This window comes from Astatotilapia calliptera, chromosome 2 (assembly GCF_964374335.1).
Source record: "Astatotilapia calliptera chromosome 2, fAstCal68.1, whole genome shotgun sequence".
NCBI classification, from domain to species: domain Eukaryota; kingdom Metazoa; phylum Chordata; class Actinopteri; order Cichliformes; family Cichlidae; genus Astatotilapia; species Astatotilapia calliptera.
In genome coordinates, this window is record NC_137423.1 from 9,114,188 (window position 1) to 9,137,380 (window position 23,193).

Sequence of the window (23,193 nt, forward strand, 5' to 3'; positions counted from 1 at the left end):
CACCTCACACAGGAGGCACCCAGGAGGCATCCTTGTCAGATGCCTGAACCACCTCAGCTGGCTCCTTTTGATGTGGAAGACCAGCGGCTCTACTCTGAGCCTCTCCCGGATGGTTGGACTTCTCACCCCATCTCTAAGGGAGAGGCCAGCCACCCTTCAGAGGAAGCTCATTATCGCTTGTATCTGCGATCTCATTCTATCGTAGATCGACCGGTAAATTGAGAGCTTTGCTTTTACACTCAGCTCTCTCTTCACCACGACTGCTGCTGTTACAGTTAGATCAAAATTTCTCAGAAAAGGCTTTTCCTGGCAGACTCTAGACTTGTGGTCAAGACCGCCTAAACCAAGACCAAGACAATACCAAGATCAGAGGGTATTGAGACCAAGACAAGACCAAGACAGACCGAGACAAGACCAAGACCGAGACAAAAAAGTCTTTAAACTGCAGCCAGTTGCTTTATGGGTGTCAGGCATGTGTTTATGTGTTTTTGCGATGCACTCGCACAGCCCTCCTCACTGCTGTCTACTGTCTCACTCCCTTACTGAGAGGACAGACGCACGCTCCACTTGACTGTCGTGTCTCTCACCCTCTCTGTTTTTCGCATAATGATATTATCCTATATCTTCGCATGTGATTGGCCACAATATGGAGGGATTGGAGTATAGCTGAGCCACTGTGAGCTGAGCAGTGAAAGGAAATTAAGTGAGAAGCCGGCTCTCACTCAATGGGAGTCGACTCTTCTGATTCACTACAAAGCACTGGGGGGTTGGGAAGCTCATCTTGTAACCGGAAGGTTACCGGTTCGATCCCCTGCTCTGTCTGTCTTGGTCGCTGTGTCCTTGGGCAAGACACTTCACCTACTGCCTACTGGTATTGGCCAGAGGGGCCGATGGCGCGATGTGGCAGCCTCACTTCTGTCAGTCTGCCCCAGGGCAGTTGTGGCTGCACCTTTAGCTTGCCTCCATCAGTGTGTGAATGTGAGACCGAATGAATAGTGGAATTGTAAAGTGCTTTGAGGGTCTTGAAAAGCGCTATATAAATGCAATCCATTAAAGCGCAGCTCTTAGAGCTGATGCTTTCGCACATGACACATTATCGAACGTTACATTGTGTGTCATGGATACTGTTGACTCCAAATCTCCCGACCACTATGTCGATCAGAGACAGCAACACCGAGACAGCGAGACCAAGACAAGACCGAGGGATCTGAGATCAAGACAAGACCAAAACCACGTAAAAGTGGTCTCGAGACCAAGACCGGTCTCGAGAAATCCAACTCTAGCGGACACATCCTACATTATTTGTTGTAAACAGAAACACTCAATTAAATGGCCACACGTTCAAGGAAAGGCAATAAAAAGAGTCACCTGCCTGGGATAGAAGGGTTTGAATGTGTGACCTTTTGAATTTAATGGTATTCTGTCATTTTTAACCTCCATGCTTACATAGCACGGTCCAACTGGAGCGCTGCTCTGTCATCATGACAAAGGCACAAAGCTAGACGTCACACAATCCTATAATAAGACAAAATGAGATGAGATTAAATGCTTCACGGTGATCACAGCCCTGTCGTTACGACAATAACAGGAAGACTCATGTCATACGAATGAAAAATTAGATTACATTTCATTACTGAGTATTCAATTACATTACAGAAGGGCAGATTTGTTTTGTTTGGATCAGTTCAAGTTATTTGTGATGAATGGAAAGAAGATAAGATGGCGAAACATTTACATTTCAGAACAACAGGATAAATGTGAAATGACAGTGTGATTGCGATTTTAACTGCACAGCGACAGTTGTGTGATATTGTTCGTCTTGCTTATTAATCAGTCCTCTTGTCATGACTCACAACGAGAGTTGGAGTTGAGAGAAAGAAGCCGGCAGCACATTATCTCAGCCAGATGTTACGCTTTTTGTAGCCTGGGAAAGAAAAACATTTCCACTTCCAGAGCTCATCTTTCTTACACCTTAGTAATTAATGCTTCCTTTATTTTAGAGACTTTGTAATATTTAATATTTGTACATGAGGGTGTCATAGAGTGCCTTTTATACACAATTTTTTAAAACGATTTAAATATAGAATTAAACAATGTATAACACCATCACAAATAACTAAATCCCAGTAACGATTAACAACAAATAACTATTTAGATTTCATAGACATTCATGCCATGGAGTTATCCAACTCCATTTCATCTCTGAGCCCACGCTGTTATAAAGAAAGTCTTCTTTCCATTTCTAATGTTGTTTCATTACTCATCAACTCTGCAGCTGATTGGAGCCATAACGACTGAAAAAGTGCATTCTTTGTGTGCAGGATGTGGTGACAGAACATTTTGCTGGCAGTACATCCTCTGATTTGCATTCTAATTAGCACTCTAGCAAAATGGCAATAGTCTTAAAAACTGTTGTTGCCTATTACACCTGCACACTTGGCTCGTTCCTAATGGCTAGATGCGTTTTGGAGAGAAAACTTTCAGTTTTTGAATTCTGTGACAGTTTTTGCATGATGATAAAGTTTTCCACACCAAGCCGGCACACAATTTTAGCACATGCAAAACAGTTTCAAAGCAAGCGAAATTTCATTGCAGTGTGAGTAATGACTGTGGCTCACATTTAACATGCGTTTAATTAGATAGCAGATCATTTAAACTGCCGCATTGCCCTGCAGAAAATCTTTTTAATCAGGCGTACAGAGCACATGGAACTTTAACAGAAGCTCTTGCTGAGGACCACTGAAGTCCACATTGGTCATTATGTTATTTATACTGTATTGTGACAGAAAATCCATGAAAATATGAGAGAGAGTTATTGTGTGGTACAAATGTGGCATTTGCTGTGTTTATGGAGAAGTACAGAAGCAGTCTGGAGTTTCACTGTGTCTTTGTGGATCAGAGAAAGCAGATAACAGGGTGCCAAGAGAGGAACTGTGGCACTGCATGAGGAAGTCAGGAGTGGCAGAGAAGTATGTGAGGGTGGTGCAGGACATCTATTACACCAATACAGTTTTCAGGTAGGTGCAACAGATGAGATTAAGGTGGACTTTGTATTTTATCAGGGATCTGTCCTGTTTGTGATGGTGTTGGACAGGCTGACAGATGAGATCAGGCAGGGGTCTCAGTGAACTATGATGATTACAGATGGAAGAGGTAGGTGGAAGAGAGCCTGGAGAGGTGGAGGTGTGCACTGGAGAGAGGAATAAGTTCCACTCATCATGTTGCAGAGCAAAGAAATTAGCTTGGCTCTTTTGGGAACTTTCCAATATAAAAGGAGAGACCTCATGTAAGAATTCCTAACCAGTACTTCCTTTGCTCCGAGGTAGAGAGACTTCTTAAATTATTTGCACCACAATTTCCAGCAATTTACATGCTGATAAGTAGATCCATCTCCTTGGAAATTTCAGTTGGGGCAGTGACTTAATACACTATTGTTTTTCATAGAGTACGTCTTTTTTCTTCCTGACAAACATTCAGAAGAAGCTATAAATTCTTGTTTGCAGCAACCGCGTTCAAAAGCTCCTATTGAACTTCCATCCAATGTTCTATTATTCTTATCTCCTTTTGCATGTTGAAAGCTTCCGGGCTTATTTGACTCCAAACTATCTCCAAGTTATTTGGCTTCGCCTCAAGTGCGAGTCAACAACCCATAAATCTCAGCAGCTGATGAAGCAGCCTGTAAACATAAAGACGCTTAAAATAAATCACACTCGCTGCAGCCACTCTTCTCTTGGTGGCCCCTTCCCTCTCAAGCTGAGGCACCACTTAGGCACTTCAAGTTTCACATTTCAGTGCAGAATAAATCATCCAATAATCCCCAGGACAGATTGCTGTCACTTCCCAAAACAGAAAGCTGCCCATATTCTTGTCACAGCATAAAGCATCAAAAGTGTTCCATCTGTACACTTTGAGAAGCGAGCATGTTTGTTTAATGTGAAAAAATCACCCTTCAATCATTTTTAGTGTCTAAAGTTTCTAATAAAAAAGTTAACTGTGGAAAATGTGTGTTTTAAAAACACCGTGTGGTGTCCTCCTTCCTGTAAGCCTCATTTCGATTTCTTTATGGCAAATAAATCTTTTCGCTCAGGTTTGAAGAATTAATCGAAAAAGTATTGGCATAACAACAATAAGGTCAGCACAGCATTTGACACAAGCTACAATATGTGATTAGTGCCAACTCCTCATAATCTGTATTGAATGGTCCTACTTGCTTCTCTGCACCATTATTGTCATGTTTTATTTTTCACACTCTGAAAGCAGCAAATCCCCGGCTGTTCAAAACTGCCATTTCCCTCCCATTAGTTTGACAAAAAACGAGTCAATGCATGTGACTAATCATTCATCATAATCCCTAATGAGTTTTAAAGATTGAAATAAGCTCAGACCTTTGTCACTGCAAAGCCCACCATTTAGATTCTGTGTCCGCCACGATTTGTATGCATTATTTTAGTAGTTGTGAGTTACACCGACTATAGTGGCAGAGAGATATATGACTACTGAACAATTTTGACTACATTCAGTAAAAATTAAAAATGTTGCACGATAAAGTTGTGGTTTGGGCGTAAATTTTATAAATGATAGACGTAGCTAGGTCATCCACCAGGTTTGGACTCCACATTTTAAAACTGCAATACTAGCTCTCCAGTTGCTGCAATGCAGGGTTTTTGGAGCCAGAACTGAGCATATTTGGATACAAGCTTGCTTTGTTGGCAGGCTGTATTCATAGACTATATGGCTGAATTGCAAAGATACAGATATCCGAGTCAGTGCCAAGTGACACCGAAGTAAGATTTCTGAAGATTTCAATCACCAAAATTGGAGCATTGACTTCTTGGATGGTATGTTGGCACAGTTAAGCACACAGCAAGTCATGCTATTTGTCAGTTAATTCATCTGAAAATGGCACCAGCACCACTAACACAGTGGCAAAGTCCAGTTTAGCAACTTAAAGGTTGAGGCTTAATAGATGCCATAGTTTTGAAGGGGTGAACTATCCAAATCAGTGCTTTAAAGTCTGAAAATTCAACCCTGCTGGGATTCACTTTATTTTTTAAACCAGCCGCAAGAGTAAAAGAAACTTTTTGGCACCTCTGCATTGGCTTCATTTTTCAGCCCTCTGTTGTGAAATAAACTTTAACTTGGGAAGAATAGACACTGGACAAGCTTGAGCTGTGAATCTCATTGGTTTCATTACTCATTAACAGGCGTGTCAAACACGAGGCCTGGGGTCCAGAATCAGCCTGCCAGAGATTTCAATTTCGCCCACTGGAAGACTTTGGAAGGAAATTTTGGCCTTGTAATTTTTTTATAACCAAGTCTTTCATACTACACCAACGTAATTAGGTAATAATGACAAAAAAGTTACTGTTTTGTTACCATTATTTAAAATTCTACTTTTGTTTTTAAACAACTGGTCCGCAGTATGTTTATTTCTTACAGTTTAAGCCCAAAGAGTCATGCCAACAGATTTCTTTCATTTCCTACAGCAGCATTTCTTTATCAAAGAAATCTGAGATGTGAGACGTACCTTTGAAATTGCACCTTTTCTTATATTAAGATGTCTCACTGATTAAATTTGTAGTTAAGCTTCTTCAGACTGAAAGAAGGGGGAGTTTCACAGGTTTAGTGATGCTGATCGATGCTGATCATGCCTTGAACTCTTATTTTGATTCGGAGTCCTTTGAAGCTGCCTTGAACACCTCCAGATAAGGAACCGGTGCTTCCAGCACTTCAGCCTTTACGCTGTGGAAGGAGATCATCTGCAGTACATCATCACCTCCTGCACTAGAAAAAGAAACACTACCCTGAGACACAGCAGGCGAGTAGTACGACACCAGTCAGAGGGAATAGTTTAAAAGTTATGCACAGAAAAAGATTCATTCTTTGGGGTTTGGAGCCCCAGCGCTGCAGTTCTGAGATTTCATCTGCAATGCGTCTGCATCAGTGGAATATTGTTTGTGTGGGTTTTCGCTCTTGTTTTCTCTATTTTCTTCTCCCACTTAAGCTTTTCATGTTTTTCAGACGTGAATACAACACAATCAGCTTAACCAAAGACCCATTACAGTTGCAACCCTCACAAAAATGAAAATCGCCTTTTCTCAATCAGATGTCCCAGTCTTCAGTTTTCAAGTACACTATGTGGCAGAGTATATGGATTGTATGTCTGCATATGTTATCTACAGGGTAATGTCTCTGATTACTAGTGAGATGAAGATTTCTGCGTGGGAGATTTAAGCTCCCTGCGGTGTCTGTGCTGAGCAGGGAACAAAGGCAGCACATGGCGCACATATCTCCCATGTGTCTCTACATCAGATCATAATATTTTGGGAAACTGGGGCAATGAAGTAAGTATTTGATAGAAAATACTGATGGTATACAGTCTCCACTTGCCTGGGGTGGCAAGAAAAGCACAAAGGAGGGGGTTGTTGGTTTCTTTTCTTTTCCAAAATAAATCTGTCACAGGACAAATTAGCTTAGGCTGTAAATGGTATTTGGTATATTCTTGGTTCATATGAAACATCCCCGTATATATTATATATATCCCCATATGTATTGTTTTATATATACAGTAATAAATATATATATCATAAAATCTAATGATTCTATAGAGAACTTAAGTGACAAAAGAGACAATTTGAAAACCATTTACATGAAGAAAAAAATAATCAGCAGAAGCTTCAAAGCAGCAGAGATGTATGTTTTAAAACTGAGTATTTGTAGTTCTAGTCATGCAGTACCTAAACAAATGTTATTCACACACAAATAATGAATCATTATTAACTGACTAAGATTTATTACTGCATATCAACTCATATCCAAATTGAGTCCCAAGGCAATGATCAATATCACAGTTGTATAATCAACGTGTGCTGTTTGGTCCTGAGGGAGACTGGAAGGTATACAGGTTTATAAAAAAATAAAAAAAAAGATCTTGTTGACATTCTGCATGCTCGCTGCTTCTTGCAGTCATGGTCCAAACAGCTCTGATGAAGTATTGATTTTTTTTCTGGTCTGTGCAATGACAATAACTTTAAGCACTGACAGAATATGTAAACGATCTTTGGGCAGCTCCCTCTGTTGCTGTCTTAGTGCTTGCTTCCTTAAAAAATGTAATGGTGCCTGGTAAATATTAATGTAAACACAAACAAGGCAAATTGCCCCCAGTGAGATTAGGATGCAGGGAGCAGAGCCAAAACAATTTGGACTATACATTGTGCTTTTTCAGTATCTGTGCTACTGAAGCGAATGAGACCTTAGAAAACCTGCGTCACTGTATGGAGGTGTGGGACCTGATTGGCCTGAGGTGCTGACCTGAGGGGTCAAATGGGTGGCGGGCGGGGTACAATGGTCACCTGTGATGGCCCTGGTTCACTTGAGACAGGAGGATCTGGCAATGGCCTCCAGGGTGCCATAGGGCAGCCAATGATTTTTTGTGATGGTGTTAATTACCCTCTGTGCAGCCTCTCTGTTCTCAGTAGTGACCAGTGTTGGGACTAACGCGTTATTAAGTAACGCGTTACAGCACGGTAACTATTTATTATGCCAAAATCAGGAACGCGTTAATCGTTACTGGGATTTAGATAGGGTCGTTATTCGTTACTTCGTGTGGTGGCTGTCGCGGAGCTTCCACAGATTCAGTAACATTAGCAAGTGGTGGAGGCTTTCAGGTGGATGAGGGAAAGGGGACGCAGGAGGAGGAGAGACCCGAAGCAGCCGCCGGTCCGAGTGTCAGGTGAACTGAACTTAAGGTAAGAAGTTATGACCTGCAGTCCATCTGGGTCAGATATAAATCAAGTTTAGGTGGAGTTTATTTTCGTTGTGCTGACTTTTTAAAGTCAGTTACAATAACTCGTACTGCGTACTCGCTAGTATGACGGAGTTTCTATACAGCTGGGTGGGTGCTATGATGTTACTGATAGTGAACTTTATTTTGTTCATAAGGTTAATTATTAGAGTTTCCAACCATCCCGTAAAAAACGGAATCGTTCCGTATTCAGAGAAAATATTACATGTTTCGTAATATTTTCGTTTCATATTGAGGTGAAAAGGAACACAGTTTGTCCCTGACTTCAGCTAGCATGAAAAAGACACAAAGCTGGAGTTATTCTGTGTTTACGCTGCACAGCTGCCTCTTCTTCTCTCATTGTCTCCCCTCCCTCTCCCGTTTCTACTTCAATCATGAAACTGATCAATGATCAGCTGATCGGCTTTTCTCTCTCGTTTGTTTATCGCCCACTTCTCGCCAGAAAGAAGAAACCAGTGGATGTAGCACTAAACAACAGCTGCACGTTTAAGCCTGATCAGCTGTTGTTAGAATTTATTTAATATTACTTTCTAGTATCAGTTGATGTTTGCTGGAGCCACAGCTGTAAAACTTGCTGGTCATGATATCTGTTTGGATACGTGGTGAGAGGGAAACATGAAGATGAAACCAGGAGATGTCCTTACTGAATCATCAGAGCTGTGATGGAGAAACAGGTTTACCTTTTAGGTGACATGAATGAGTTGAAGGGAAGTTATGAACTGTTTCTGAGAGACAAACAACACCAGGATCCTTTTTTAGGTAGCTGACAGCTGGTAACTGTGCAGGGGCGGGTCTAGCAAAGTGTTGCCAGTGGGCCATTAACAGGGAAAGGGGGGCACAAAGAAGTACTTTTCTTTCTTATTCTCATTTAAAATGTCTAGCTTTTAAAAAGTAATTATCTGAATCTTACAACAAACGATTGATAGATTGATACATATATACCATCAAAACAGTGTACATCACTGTCACAACAGCGCTTGTTTTCATTCAAAGGCTTTATGATTTTTCCTATAATGGCGGACCGGTCAGTCAAAAGGCCCAGGCTGATTTTTGTCCCAGTCCAGCCCTGTATGCAGCTCATCTGCAGTCTGGTGTTACCTACATCTTCCTATTCAGAAGGCAGAATTTCCGAGCTCTGAGTACAATCGAAAGCACCATGACTGCAGTTTTCGTGTTGGATGTAAAAAGTGCACATGACGCTGTGACGTAGGCTAGGGATTTCTCTCGTGGAAATATGCACATTATCTTTTCCTTTCTATTGGTAGGTGGCACAGTGCACTTGTTGCAAGTAAGCAAGCTAGAAGACTGGCAAAGTTATGGAAGCAACACATTAACAAGAGAATTCTGAGTAAAAGCAAAGTTACTTTCCCTAGTAACTAGTTACTTTGAAAGTAACAAGTAACTTGAAGTAACTGAGTTACTTTTGATAGCAGTAACTAGTAATGTAACTAAGTTACTATTTTAAACTTACCCAACACTGGTAGTGACCCCTGCGTACCTAACACCCAGGCAGTATGAGAGCACGCTCTCCACCAAGGAGCAGTAAAAGCGCTCTGTGAGGGGTAATCGTGGTGGTATCCTCTATGGACCGATATGCTCTGGAAGCAAACTGGTGGGAGTCAAGCATGGGGTGTAGATAGTCTCTGATGTGCTTAGACACTATCTGCTAGAAATACTTCATGACTACAAAGGGCAGGGCTATAGGTCTGTAGTCATTGAGAATGTTTATGCCAGTCTTTTTTGAGGATGGGAATGATGGTGGCAGCCTTTAAACAGGTGGGAACCATAGCATGAGTCAGGTAGATGTTGAACAGCCTGGTGAGGATCCCTGCCAGTTGGTCTGGCAGACAAAACTTCTAAAACTGTTCTTAACATTGTTTGAGATAGAAAACACTGGGGTGTGTTATATGTGAGTGAAGACCAAGTGACAGAATAAGTGCCCACTCTTGACTTCACAATGAAAGAATGAATTCCTGCACTTCATAAAATTCGCTAAAGGACCAGTCCATTGAAATGTGAAAAACTCAGTGAAAATGTGTTTGCAACTGCAGGTTCAATGCACCTTGGCATTGAGTACCTAAGCCTGGTACTCTGCTCAAAGGGTGGAAAGGCATTCTTAATGCAGTTCAACTGTTAAGGTAAATTGGCATTGCATTGCTTTAACAGACCCAAATCTATTAGTTCTTAATTAGCACAGTAAGTATGAATATAATGTGATCTACTTGGATCATACAAAAGCAACAAAACAAGAGTCAGCACCATATTCGACAATGAAAAATGTTGTGACCTTTTTTCTTTTTTTTTTCAACTGCAGGGAGTGCAGAATTATTAGGCAAATGAGTATTTTGTCCACATCATCCTCTTCATGCATGTTGTCTTACTCCAAGCTGTATAGGCTCGAAAGCCTACTACCAATTAAGCATATTAGGTGATGTGCATCTCTGTAATGAGAAGGGGTGTGGTCTAAGGACATCAACACCCTATATCAGGTGTGCATAATTATTAGGCAACGTCCTTTCCTTTGGCAAAATGGGTCAAAAGAAGGACTTGACAGGCTCAGAAAAGTCAAAAATAGTGAGATATCTTGCAGAGGGATGCAGCAGTCTCAAAATTGCAAAGCTTCTGAAGCGTGATCATCGAACAATCAAGCGTTTCATTCAAAATAGTCAACAGGGTTGCAAGAAGCGTGTGGAAAAACCAAGGTGCAAAATAACTGCCCATGAACTGAGAAAAGTCAAGCCTGCAGCTGCCAAGATGCCACTTGCCACCAGTTTGGCCATATTTCAGAGCTGCAACATCACTGGAGTGCCCAAAAGCACAAGGTGTGCAATACTCAGAGACATGGCCAAGGTAAGAAAGGCTGAAAGACGACCACCACTGAACAAGACACACAAGCTGAAACGTCAAGACTGGGCCAAGAAATATCTCAAGACTGATTTTTCTAAGGTTTTATGGACTGATGAAATGAGAGTGAGTCTTGATGGGCCAGATGGATGGGCCCGTGGCTGGATTGGTAAAGGGCAGAGAACTCCAGTCCGACTCAGACGCCAGCAAGGTGGAGGTGGAGTACTGGTTTGGGCTGGTATCATCAAAGATGAGCTTGTGGGGCCTTTTCGGTATATATATATATGATGGTCTGATGGTTGTCTCTCTCCTTGCGCTAACACACTAGTTCCCACCCATGTAATTGAGCATTGCATGGCACATCCAACATACTGTTTTACTTTAGTGCATGACTCGCTTACCTTCAGGGTCATACGTCACATGAAAACCAAAATAATTCCAAACGCCAGATCTGAATGAGGGTGGGGAGGTCCATGTTGCAAGGAGAGCTTAACTTCTGTCTCGCTAGCTTGCCCTGCGCTCTTCCTTCTGACGATGCTGTCTGTTTTGAGCGCTCAGTGAATCTGCGTTCGACTACTCCGCCTAGGCTGCACTGTCGAGCCTAGGCGGAGTAGTCGAACGCAGATTCACTGAGCGCTCAACACAGACAGCATCGTCAGAAGGAAAGTTGATAAAATAAATTAAAAATTTTGTATTGTTCGATACATATGCGTACCGAACCAAAAGCACGGGTCAATACATGAGCGGGACACAGAAAGGAATTGGCAAGAATACCAGAGGCGCAAAACACCAGCTACTGGTAGGCAGAACAGTCAGCCGAGACTGCAAGACCAGACTGACCAACCTGTGCACGGCCTGGATTGATTACAAGAAGGCCTATGACTCAATGCCCCACAGCTGGATACTGGAATGCCTAGAATTGTACAAGATCAATGGGACCCTAAGAGCCTTCATCAGGAACTCAATGGGGATGTGGCGTACAACACTAGAGGCCAACTCCAAGCCCATAGCACAAGTCACCATCAAGTGCGGGATCTACCAAGGAGATGCTCTGTCCCCACTGCTGTTCTGCATAGGCCTGAACCCCCTCAGTGAGTTCATTAACAAGACTGGCTACGGATACCGACTACGGAATGGAGCAGTTGTCAGCCACCTCCTGTACATGGATGACATCAAGCTGTATGCCAATAGTGAGCGAGACATCGATTCACTGATCCACACTACCAGGCTATACAGCAATGACATTGGAATGTCGTTCGGACTGGAGAAGTGTAGTCGGATGGTAACAAAGAGAGGGAAGGTAGTCAGAACTTAGAGGATTGAACTACCACAAGGCAACATTGCAGACATAGAGGACAGTTACAAGTACCTGGGGATCCCGCAGGCGAATGGGAACCATGAAGAGGCCGCTAGAAAAGCTGCAACCACCAAGTACCTGCAGAGGGTCAGGCAAGTCCTGAGGAGTCAGCTGAATGGTAAGAACAAGATCCGGGCCATCAACACGTACGCCCTGCCCGTGATCAGGTACCCTGCTGGGGTAATAGGCTGGCCAAAGGAGGAGATAGAAGCCACTGACATAAAGACAAGAAAGCTCCTTACCATGCATGGAGGGTTTCACCCCAAGTCCAGCACCCTGAGGCTGTACGCTAAGCGGAAGGAAGGGGGCCGGGGACTGGTGAGTGTCAGCACCACAGTCCAGGATGAGACAACGAACATCCAAGAATACATTGGGAAGATGGCCCCAACTGACCGAGTGCTCAGTGAATACCTCAGGCAGCAGAAACCCAAGAAAGAGGAGGGAGACGAGGAACCATCATGGAAGGACAGGCCCCTGCATGGTATGTACCACCGGCAGATAGAGGAGGTGGCTGATATCCAGAAATCCTACCAGTGGCTGGACAAAGCTGGACTGAAAGACAGCACAGAGGCACTAGTCATGGCAGCACAAGAACAAGCTCTGAGCACAAGATCCATAGAGGCTGGGGTCTATCACACCAGGCAAGACCCCAGGTGCAGGCTGTGTAAAGATGCCCCAGAGACAATCCAGCACATAACAGCAGGGTGCAAGATGCTAGCAGGCAAGGCATACATGGAACGCCATAACCAAGTGGCCGGCATAGTGTACAGGAACATCTGTGCCGAGTATAACCTGGAAGTCCCGAGGTCAAAATGGGAGATGCCCCCAAGGGTGGTGGAGAATGACCGAGCTAAGATCCTGTGGGACTTCCAGATACAGACGGACAAAATGGTGGTGGCTAACCAACCGGACATAGTGGTGGTAGACAAACAGAAGAAGACGGCCGTAGTGATTGATGTAGCGGTTCCGAATGACAGCAATATCAGGAAGAAGGAACACGAGAAGCTGGAGAAATACCAAGGGCTCAGAGAAGAGCTCGAGAGGATGTGGAGGGTGAAGGTGACGGTGGTCCCCGTGGTAATCGGAGCACTAGGTGCGGTGACTCCCAAGCTAGGCGAGTGGCTCCAGCAGATCCCGGGAATAACATCGGAGATCTCTGTCCAGAAGAGCGCAGTCCTGGGAACAGCTAAGATACTGCGCAGGACCCTCAAGCTCCCAGGCCTCTGGTAGAGGACCCGAGCTTGAAGGATAAACCGTCCGCAGGGGCGTGCTGGGTGTTTTTTATATATATATATATATATATATATATATAAAACATATACTTTATTTACAGCATAAGAACGTATCCTGATCGGGGAAAGAATAATTAAAAACATAAAACTGAACCCAATAAAAGGTCCATTCCACAGTCAATGGGCTGAAGCCCCCCAAGGTTCCCAATCAGTCTCTGCCACACTTAAGGCTGATAACCCACCGAACTCCACCAGTGGGGCCAGGCCGACAGCGTCCTCCAGTAGAGTACTCCGCTCAGCTTCTGCTAAACACAGTGAAGCAATAGCAGTCACCCATCATAATGTAACAGGGATGTCTTTATACATTTTTCCCTCATATTTACCCCCATTACATGTGTTGTTGCTCTTACTCTGAGTTTAGTCTTTAAGTTTTCTTAGTGATAGTTCTCTGCTTCCTTGATGTTCCTTTGTACAGTGTATGACCTTCGTCTTGTGTATTTAGTATTCAGTTTTATTTTCCCCGGTCTTGTTTCCCTGATTAGTTCCAGCTGTGTTCACTGATGTTTCCCATCTTCCTAATTGCCTTATGTGAGTTTATAACCTTTGTTTCAGTTTAGTTCTTTGTTGTGGGCTCCTTCAAGTTGGTTGCCAACCGCCGTTAAAAAGAAAGAAGAAGAAGAGAAGTTCTTTGTTGTGTCATCCTGTTACTATGCATTCTGTTTCTCCTCTGGATACTGTGTACTGCTGCTACTAATTCAGTAGTCCTGTACCTCCCATATCCTAGTTCATTTCTGTTCCCACAATTCCTAACACCCAGTGTTCCTAAAATGTCCCTGGGTTTCCTTGTGGATTCCATGACTACATCTGACAGCTTGGACAGTTGACAGATGCAGAGAAGTTGGAAAAAATCACAGCTTTTATTGCTGGGAAGAGATAAATGCACTACATAGTGCATGGAAGAAGCAAATTACTAGAAAGGAGTGTTAAAAAAATGCTGTGCAAGTGTTTTATTCTCTTTAGTAGTCTGCATACCTGAAGACCAACAAACAGCAGGTAGTTGTGAACCACAACAATTATGATGTATTATTTAATACTACTAAAACTCAGAAAAGCAGCTCTATGAATGTAATGTCAAGCCAATGCAAAATGGAGGAAGTAAAGGTTTTAGTTAAAAACAGTGACATCATTGATAAGGTTTGTTTTCCTAAATACATGCACAGCAAATCAAAGTAAAAATTCTCTGTGGAAGTAAAATTTCTCTCTTGCTAAAAGAAGTTTTAGTCAGGGAAGTCTTGTAATTGACATAATAAGAGGGTGTCATTAAGGTTTATGCGTGGGAATGCCTGTACATGAATGTGTGTGTGTGTGTGACCTGAAGCTTGTACTATAGGCAGACTGGCAGTCAGTAATTAAAGTGCTCATTTGGCTGTGGTGCATCCTATGTCTGCCTTTAAGGTGACAGCTGTGAGAGCAGGTCTCTTTATGTGAGATGGATGCTGTGATTACAGCAGACAGCAGAACCGGCTTCTAAAATTGCCTGGAAATGAAGTGTAGTTTTATCTCATTATGTTGCCCTTTTGTCAAGATCCAAATCTTTCAGTCAACACTTCATTGCAAAACTTTTTTCTGCCTTTTTACTTTTCAGACTCAGGTCCCTAGAAGCTTGCAATACCTATGCTCTGTGGGTATTGTGACAAATGGCCTCTGGATAAAACGTTGCAGATGCCAAAACCTGCTTAGACTAGATCAAAGGATAAATCTGGTGCCTCTGAATAATGCATTGTACCATGGGAAGCCTTGCAACTCCTGGTAGCTGAATTTTGAGGAACCTACAGAGAGGGAAGTGGAGATAGATGCAAAAAGTCACACGTCAGGCAATGGAGAGCTTCAAACTGTCAGAAAAGGTGAGGTGGGAATTCCTCGGCCTAATTGCATTGTGTTTGAAACCCCCGAGTACCCCAATAAGTGAAGTATATTGGATATAATGAATGAACAACTTCTTTTTCTGCCTACGCGGCAGAAACTGAATCATTTCCTGCTGACAGAAAATGTTTCTCCTGTGGGTAAGTGGATGGAGCACGTCTTTTAGCATCTCAGCTAATGGTGATAAACTACTCCCAAAAGCCTAGACATACTATATCACAACACAGTTTGCCTTTTTTAACCTGACTTGAGGGAAATTAGTTCCTAGAGATATTAAGATGATTTAGGTCCACAAGCAGCACTGTGAGGGTTAAATATAAGTTCAAATACAGTATGAGCCCTTCAGGGCTGCAGTGACGGAAAGATGGACCTGCAAGAGACCATCCATTGATGAGAAAATTAGTGATACAGATGGATAATCTAAATTTTGTGTTTCTAAACTTATCAAAAATAAAACTTGCTGCATAATAACTCCATGTAATAATGTTAAAATGTATTTTTATGCTTTGTTTTGTGCCTTGTCAGTTTATTTCCTTTGTAGTCCCAATGGACTCCTCGCTAAGACTAGCTTCATTTCTGCTTCTTGTACTCTTTCATCTTTTTCCCGTCCTTTAGGCAAAGAAATATAATCACGGCTTTTTGTCTGTCTGCTCATCAGAAAACAACTAAGTTAAATTTAATGAAACTTCATAGAGAGATGGCGTGGGCAGAGGAAGAACGTATTAAATCTTAGATCAAGAGTTTTGTTTTGTTTTTTTCAAAAATTGCTGAATTGTTGGAGAATGTGCTCCCTGAGTTTTTAACTCTCAGTCATAAGAGGCTGAAAGGGTATTTCTGTCATCCAGAATTCAACTTCCAAACTCATAAAAAGTCTGAAATGTTGCATAAAAGCACAAACTGTCTGTGAATATTCACTTTTGGTGGTTCAATTCCTGTTTCGGTTTGTAGTTATCTTTTTTGTTTTGTTTCTGGACTTTCAGTCCATCATTGCCTTCCTTGTGTCTCATATTAAGTCCCCGTTTTTGTATAAGGTGTTCTTTTGTTACTCATTTCCTGTTTTACTTTTGTAGTTTTTGCTCACCTGTGTTTTTTATTGAGTTCTGCTTCCATTGTCTCATTATCCCTGTGCCATGGTCCTGGGTTTGGTGAGCCCAGTGTTTATGTGTTTGATTATTAATATTCTGCGATTTCGTGTTTTTTCTTAGTTTAGCATTTTGTGTTTCTAGCTCCCTTACTCATTCTTTAGTATTTTGGTGATTTCTAGTCTTTAGGTTTTGTTACTGTACCTCCCCTTTGTTCGTTGTGTTATCTCTAGTCATCCTTGTCTCTATGTTGGTGTATTTCCTGTTTTACTTTGACAGTCCCGTGTCCTGTGTTAGATTATTCTGTTTTTCTTCCTCCCTGTCTCGTGTGTGTGATTAGTCCCAGCTGTGTTTCCCTCCTGGTTCTCATTTCCTCATGACCCCTTTGTATATTTAGTCCTCTGTCTTCCTCTGTCTGTTGTTGATATGTCTGCTTCTCTTTCCTCGTGTTTCCAGGTTCCTAGTTTTATGTAGTGTTTTGTGTTTAGCTTTCCCAGTTTTTTGTTAGCATCCAGCTTCAGTGTCTGCATTTGGGTCCATATTCACTTCACTACACGCCATCTGCCTTTACAGACATGACGCCCTGATCTCTTCCTGCTCTGTGTCCCACCTGTTTCACCTAGCCTCCTTAAGTGTATATATTGTTTGAGTCTCCCTCCTGCCCTTTGCTGTGTGGTCCATGCGTGTTCCCCAAAATTCTTGTATCTCCATGTGTGTGAGTTGCCTGGTTTCCACTTAGTACTCTGGATTACTTTTGTATTTTGAGTACAAATCATCATTAAAGGCTTGCTTCATGTTTTACTTCTCTATCTGTGTTCACAACCTGCCTGCCACTCAGAGAGAGAGTGAGAAAGAGAAAACATTGTTTATTTATTTATCTCAGTGCATCATATTTAAAAGATTTTTTTTCCATCAAGAAGCAAAATCAGTTAAATATCCACAAGCCAATAAGACAAAGGAAGGAAAAAAGCGAACTTTTTTTTTTATTGTGTATTTTATATCGTATACCTGATTTACTCAGCTGTCAGTGGCTCCTTTTTTAGTTCAACATCAGAATTGAACATTTTGTGTGCAGCATACAATAAAAAAGCTTACACATAGTACTATTAGGGATTTTTGGAGGGGATATGATGTTTTCTGCCAAATGGGAGGTCTTTAGCTCACTCTCTACATGTACTGCAGGCCCCATGTTGTGTAGCTGGATGAAATATTTATAAAGGCTCTTTTCACGGTCCACAAATCTAAATAACTTAGTTTCTTAGTTACTGTTTTTGCTTAAAATCTATTTTGACATTGCTGAACATGTCCATGGTTCAAACAGGAATCTGTTTTAATAAAAAAAATGAGGGTGAAGTTTTTTTATATAGCTAAAGAAGCTGTAAATTATTCTCTTTACTGTTAAATATTAAACTATTTAAGAGAGTCAGAGAATACTGCACTGTTAGATTTCCAGTAATAAGATAGGTAATAATGCAAAACTTTTCTTATCAAGGCTAAATCAATTCTTGTATCCTTAAATTGACCCAATTTGACCTTAAATGTTATCATACGCTGTTGTCCTCATGAAATACACATAAATTCTGAGTGTTTATGAGAGAATCTTTTTTTTGTTTACTGGCAGAAAATGTAAGAGCGTGTCATCTAAAATGATCTGAGTGTTTTTCAGGAAGCTTGCTGCTTCATCCCTGAGGGTAATTTCCTGCCTTACTGAGCAGCTCCACTGGAAACATGTGACTTTGTTAATCAAGCAAATTGTTTGAAAGGTCATCTAATGGAGTGAAGATCATATGCTAGCCTTTATCCCTCACTGTGGGATTCCTCACTACCTTTATCCCTCACTGGATCTCATTGACCACCCACTGCATCCAGTCAAAACATTAGCTGATGTTAATTATCTGAAAGGGATCTCCTGGATGGACTCATGTTAAAGTCTTCCTGAATTAATTATTTACAAGTTAAATGGAGAAAGCTGTAGCCTTTCACGTTTCACCTTTTAGTAAAATGTCTGACTGGTATATACAATGCGTACATGTGGCTGAAAGAATAGAATCAATCAATTGATTGATCAATTACAGATAGTCCTGGTCTTATATCGTTTTTTTTTATAAAGCACACCTGTCTTCAGAATCGATTTCTTCACCAAGTCACGTTTTGCTTGGGGATCAAATACTTATTTCACTCAGTGACATGCAAATCAGTTTATAACTTTTGCGTAATTTGTATTTTTCTGGTTTATATTTTGTATCTCTCCATTGAAATAAAACTAACATAAAAACTAGAGACTGGCCATTTCTCTTTATGTGAGGGGTTCAAAAATTATTCCCTGTACAGTTAATCCATTATTTAATCCATCAGTTCATGGGGGCTAAAAACATATCAAAAGGCTTTTTATTGAAGCCTATGGCCTTCCTTTACCTCCATCACTGAAGAATTTTTGGCTTTCATCAGTACAAATGGGCCGATAAAGGTGATTTCTGTGTGTTGTGCATTATTTAAAATTTCTTCTCAGTCAGTATGAAACATTTCTTTAAAACTGGTAATATGTTTTTACTGACATATTTAGACATTTTTATTGTTTCCTCACTTCAGTAAAACTGCAGTAAGTTTTACGTCATCATCGTCTCCTCGGAAATTAAGGAAGAGGAACTTTATGGTGTCACTGCATTAAACAAAAATGGTAGTTCTTAATGACACTCAGTTTTTGTCACTTTCATAGTTAAAGGAGAATTTTTAGTTTTATTTAGTAGCAAGACAAAAGAATTCCAACATTTATATAGAAACTTATATCATTTTCATCACCGGGGTTTTACTCACTTTCTGTATTTAAAAATCATCCCTGGCTCCTGACTGAACCAGCATTGCAGCAGATTGCATTTTATGTCGCTATGAATCATGCTCACAGCCAAACCGCACCATTTACTATCCTCTCTGTGTTGTATTACACTGCTAGTATTTGAAGGCAGGGCCTTTCTAAATGAGATGTCCTCCACTGGAGGAAGTTTCAGAACCTTTTACACATTGGCACTAATACTGTCAGTAACACTCCCAAGCTATGAGATCACATGAGGACCATTACTCGGTTTAATAATACCTTCTCCGGATCAGACTGACTTAGGTTTTCAGAAATGCATCCATTAACTGTCACTGATAACTTTTCTCAGGTATGTGCCACACATTTTATCTCTATATTATAAAGCTTACTAGCTCAAGTAGAGGGCAGACTTCTCTTCCTGATATGAGTCACCACCACTGAAACTTTCCTCATTATTTTTAAATAGTTTACAGATTTTCTTCTTTTAAAAAAAGTTTTGCAAACTCCATCTTACCATTTTTCTACAGTATTTTCTTCCCTATGTTATTTTCTGTGTCTTCTCCCATTTTCCCAACTTCCCCTGTCTTTCCATCATTTTCTGGCTGATGTCTCTTTTTCATTTTTTCTTTTTCTTTTTTTTTTTGCTCCTTCCTTCTCTGCTCTTCATCACTGCAGACACAGAGCACTCCTGTGGATACCAAAAGGTCAGTAAATGTGGGCCCATTAAATGTACATGCAAGCACCAGCCTCCAAAACACCATGACACTGTAGCATGGACACGCACATGCACGCATGCACACACACCAAAAACCCGCCCACTAGTGACACACAGAGAGACAAAAAGACACATGTACACACACTGACATCCTTTGAGCTCTGCTATAGTAGAAGGTTCATCCTACACTTCATTTTTGAACATTTTAAATAAGCTGAAAAAAAACTCAAGCATACAACAAAACTGGAAGCACTGCTATACTTGGTGCACACCAAAAGTCATTCCACTGATAAAAGTATACCCTATTTTATTCTATAAATAAACAATAAATAAAATAGAATCTTAATAATTCTAACAGTGGCATAAGCAGTGGAATAAATGGATATAAGAGGTCTTTCTCACTTTTACACTTAAGATGGATATTTCACAGGAATAATCAGTGTTCAGCGTGTGACTGCTTAAAGTTATTGTGGGTACTGAGTAACCCCGATGCCCCCAAACAAGCTGTTTTTCAGTCTGCTGGTCCCAGCAGCAGGCTAATGAGATGATGGCCAGGATGGGAATGGTCACTGATGATCCTCTTTGCTCTCGAGAGGCATCAGAAGCTAGCGATGTTATATCAAAGCAAGGAAGAGAGCAGCCAGTGGCTTTTTTTCAGCTGTCCTTATGGTCCCCTCTGCAGCATCTTTTCATCAAGGTCAATTTTCATGATTTTGTGGCCATCATATTTTACTACTTGAATGTCAGCTGACAATAGAAGTGGGTAATATTGGCTGAATTTCGGTTAATATATGAGATAATAACGGTACATGCTAAAAATATTTGCTGTATTTTTACCAATAACATGTGCAAATCCCTCCTTTTGTCTTAACATTAAGCTCAGAGTCAGGTTACCCAGTTACAGGATAAATCTATTATATCCAGCATATATGAGGTGCCTGCTGCAGTCTCTGTAATCTGAGTGGTTTCTTTTCCTTTCCGCCTAGTTTCCATTTTACATCCCTCTGGACAGTCTGTTTTCTGGGCTGCACTCTGACGTAAAATCCCGATCCTCCTGAGATTCAAACATCTGTGCTCCAGTCTGCTGTGAAGTCCTGTCATTTCCTGGACCTCTAAAGCATTTAGCTCTGACAATTTAAATCACTTTTTAAGGAGATGCACGCTCACTTAACTCGCATGTCAGCAGACTGTGGGGGTACAGTGGGGCACATATCTACATGTGCATATGAAAGAGGTCATTTCTAAGGGCAAACTAAGAGAGAAAGAGTTGTTTATTGCCTTTTATCTCTCTATTCTTTCCAGAGTAGAACTTGGTTCCATGGTTTTGTCCCCTTTGATTGTTTCCTTCAGTGTCATTCCAGCAGCAGCAGTGCACCATTATCCATTATCTGATTAATTCTGCTGCAAGTCCAAATGTCAGAACTTTTTGCAATACATCATCTAATCTCTTTGCATCCAGAGGGCTCCACAGATTCATGCAGCCTTTTTGTCTTTATATGTGGGACCTGTGAGGCTTGACTAGAAATTATATTTATGAAGGCAGCCTCACTGTCACAGTAGCCTAGCTTCCTCGAGGCGCCGTACGGCAGTGGCTGCTGTGGTTTCAAACAAACTGCAATCACACAGTGTGTTCTTCGTCTTAGCAAGAGGTCCACTTGGAGAAACTATCTTTGAAGGAAGCCTTGTTGTCATAATGATACAGAGCCTGCAGGCCTCTGTGCCTCAGTGGATGCATCACATTTTGCTGTTGCTCCCCGTGTGTGATGGACACTCCGCTGTTGTCAGTAACAAACCGTGATATAGGAAGACCCAAACTTTTGGCAGCAGCTGACAGGGATCCACGCTCGAGGCAAACACCCAGTCTTGTTTAATTCAAAGTCCTTCTGAGATGGTTGGCTCAAAGTCACAAGACTCTAACAAGCTTGAAAATGTATCCAGGAATCTTTCATGTCAGCGCTCATCATCTCAGACACGTCTACTGGTCGCACACTAATGAGAGTTCAGCCTCAGTGTCACAGTCCTGTCCTTGCTTCAGTGGATGGTGAGTCTCAAAAGATGTAGTACGGAGAAAGTGTTTTTAAGACCTCATTTGTTGTAGTCTTGCTGGCATGATTCCCAAACCTGCCCACCTCCCAGTCACAGACATACATGATCTGTGGCCCTGCTGTGAATATACACTCGACATAATGTCCCTGTTGTTTGTGTCCAAGAGACACAACCAGAGCACAAGTATTTATATTAATTAGAGTGAGTGCATTTTAAGTGATCTTTGTTTTTTAACATTTTCATTAAGGTTAAATTGAAATCGGGAATGGGCTTGTTGTATTTTATTTAAAATGGCTAAACAAAAAAAGAAAAGAGATACATGAAGTCCAGTGGACTAGTAAAACCAAAAAAATTACAAGAAGGGGCATGGTGAACAAGAGGAGGACAAACAAATGAAAAAAGTCAAAGATGAAAATATGGTAATTAAGGAAAGATGGACAACCACAAAGGAGGGAGAACAAAGAAAGCAAAAATACCGTAGATACACAAAGAAAGTCATTGCGTAGATAAAACAGGAAGTTAGCGTTAAGGAGACGGGAACTAACATGCGGGACAGACAGGAGGTAAATCCAGATTAAATTCAATTCAGTTTAATTTATATAGAGCCAAATTACAATAACAGTACTTCAAAGCACTTTATATTGTAAGGTAAAGACCCTACATTAATACAGAAAAAACTGAGAAAACCCCAACAATCACATGACCCCACATGAGCACATACTTTGATGACAGTGGGAAGGAGAAACTCTCTTTTAAAGGGAAGAAACCTCTGGCAGAACCAGGCTCGTGGAGGGGCGGCCATCTGCTGTTGGGTTGGGGAGGAAGACAGGACCAAGACACGCTGTGGAAGAGAACCACAGATTAATAATAAATCAATGAGAGACGTGTATAAATATATCATATACTAACAAACAGCTGAACAGTGGTAGAAGTGTTTGTGGAAATAAAACAGGAAGTAAAATCATAATGAAACTTGCTTTCAAAGTAAAAAGTAAGCAAACAAATAAAGAAACATAAGGACAGAGATAGAGGAACATGGGAGGCAGGGGAAACAGAGCAATCAGAAACGCAAAGGGCCACAAAAACCAATAGAAACTACCAAGAAACATGGCAGAGCTGAAATTTAGAAACAATCCCAACTGACCGTCCAAAAACAATTTGATTCAGGACCAGAGGCTGCGCTGTGAACAGAATGCCATCTTGGATTGGCTGCAGGCTCTAATGAACCGCGGTCACAGCAGTAACAGCAGGTTGTAACGCTCTCATCTCTTCGAGACATCTAATTAGAGATGAGATGTGTCACCCCTCACCGAGAAGAATGACATGTTTCTACTTCAGCCTGAAAGCCAATTTAGCTTTAGAGCTGTCTATAACATGA

At 41.4% G+C, this 23,193-nt stretch overlaps 1 long non-coding RNA gene across 1 annotated transcript; it reads right to left on the reverse strand.

The window, feature by feature from the left end:
* Positions 1-18,950: 18,950 nt before the first annotated feature.
* Positions 18,951-22,660, reverse strand: LOC145430313 (uncharacterized). The gene is made up of 2 exons (XR_013910792.1): positions 22,537-22,660; positions 18,951-19,742 (listed from the first exon to the last, which is right to left on the reverse strand). It is a non-coding gene; the product is annotated as an uncharacterized LOC145430313 (long non-coding RNA).
* Positions 22,661-23,193: the final 533 nt, after the last annotated feature.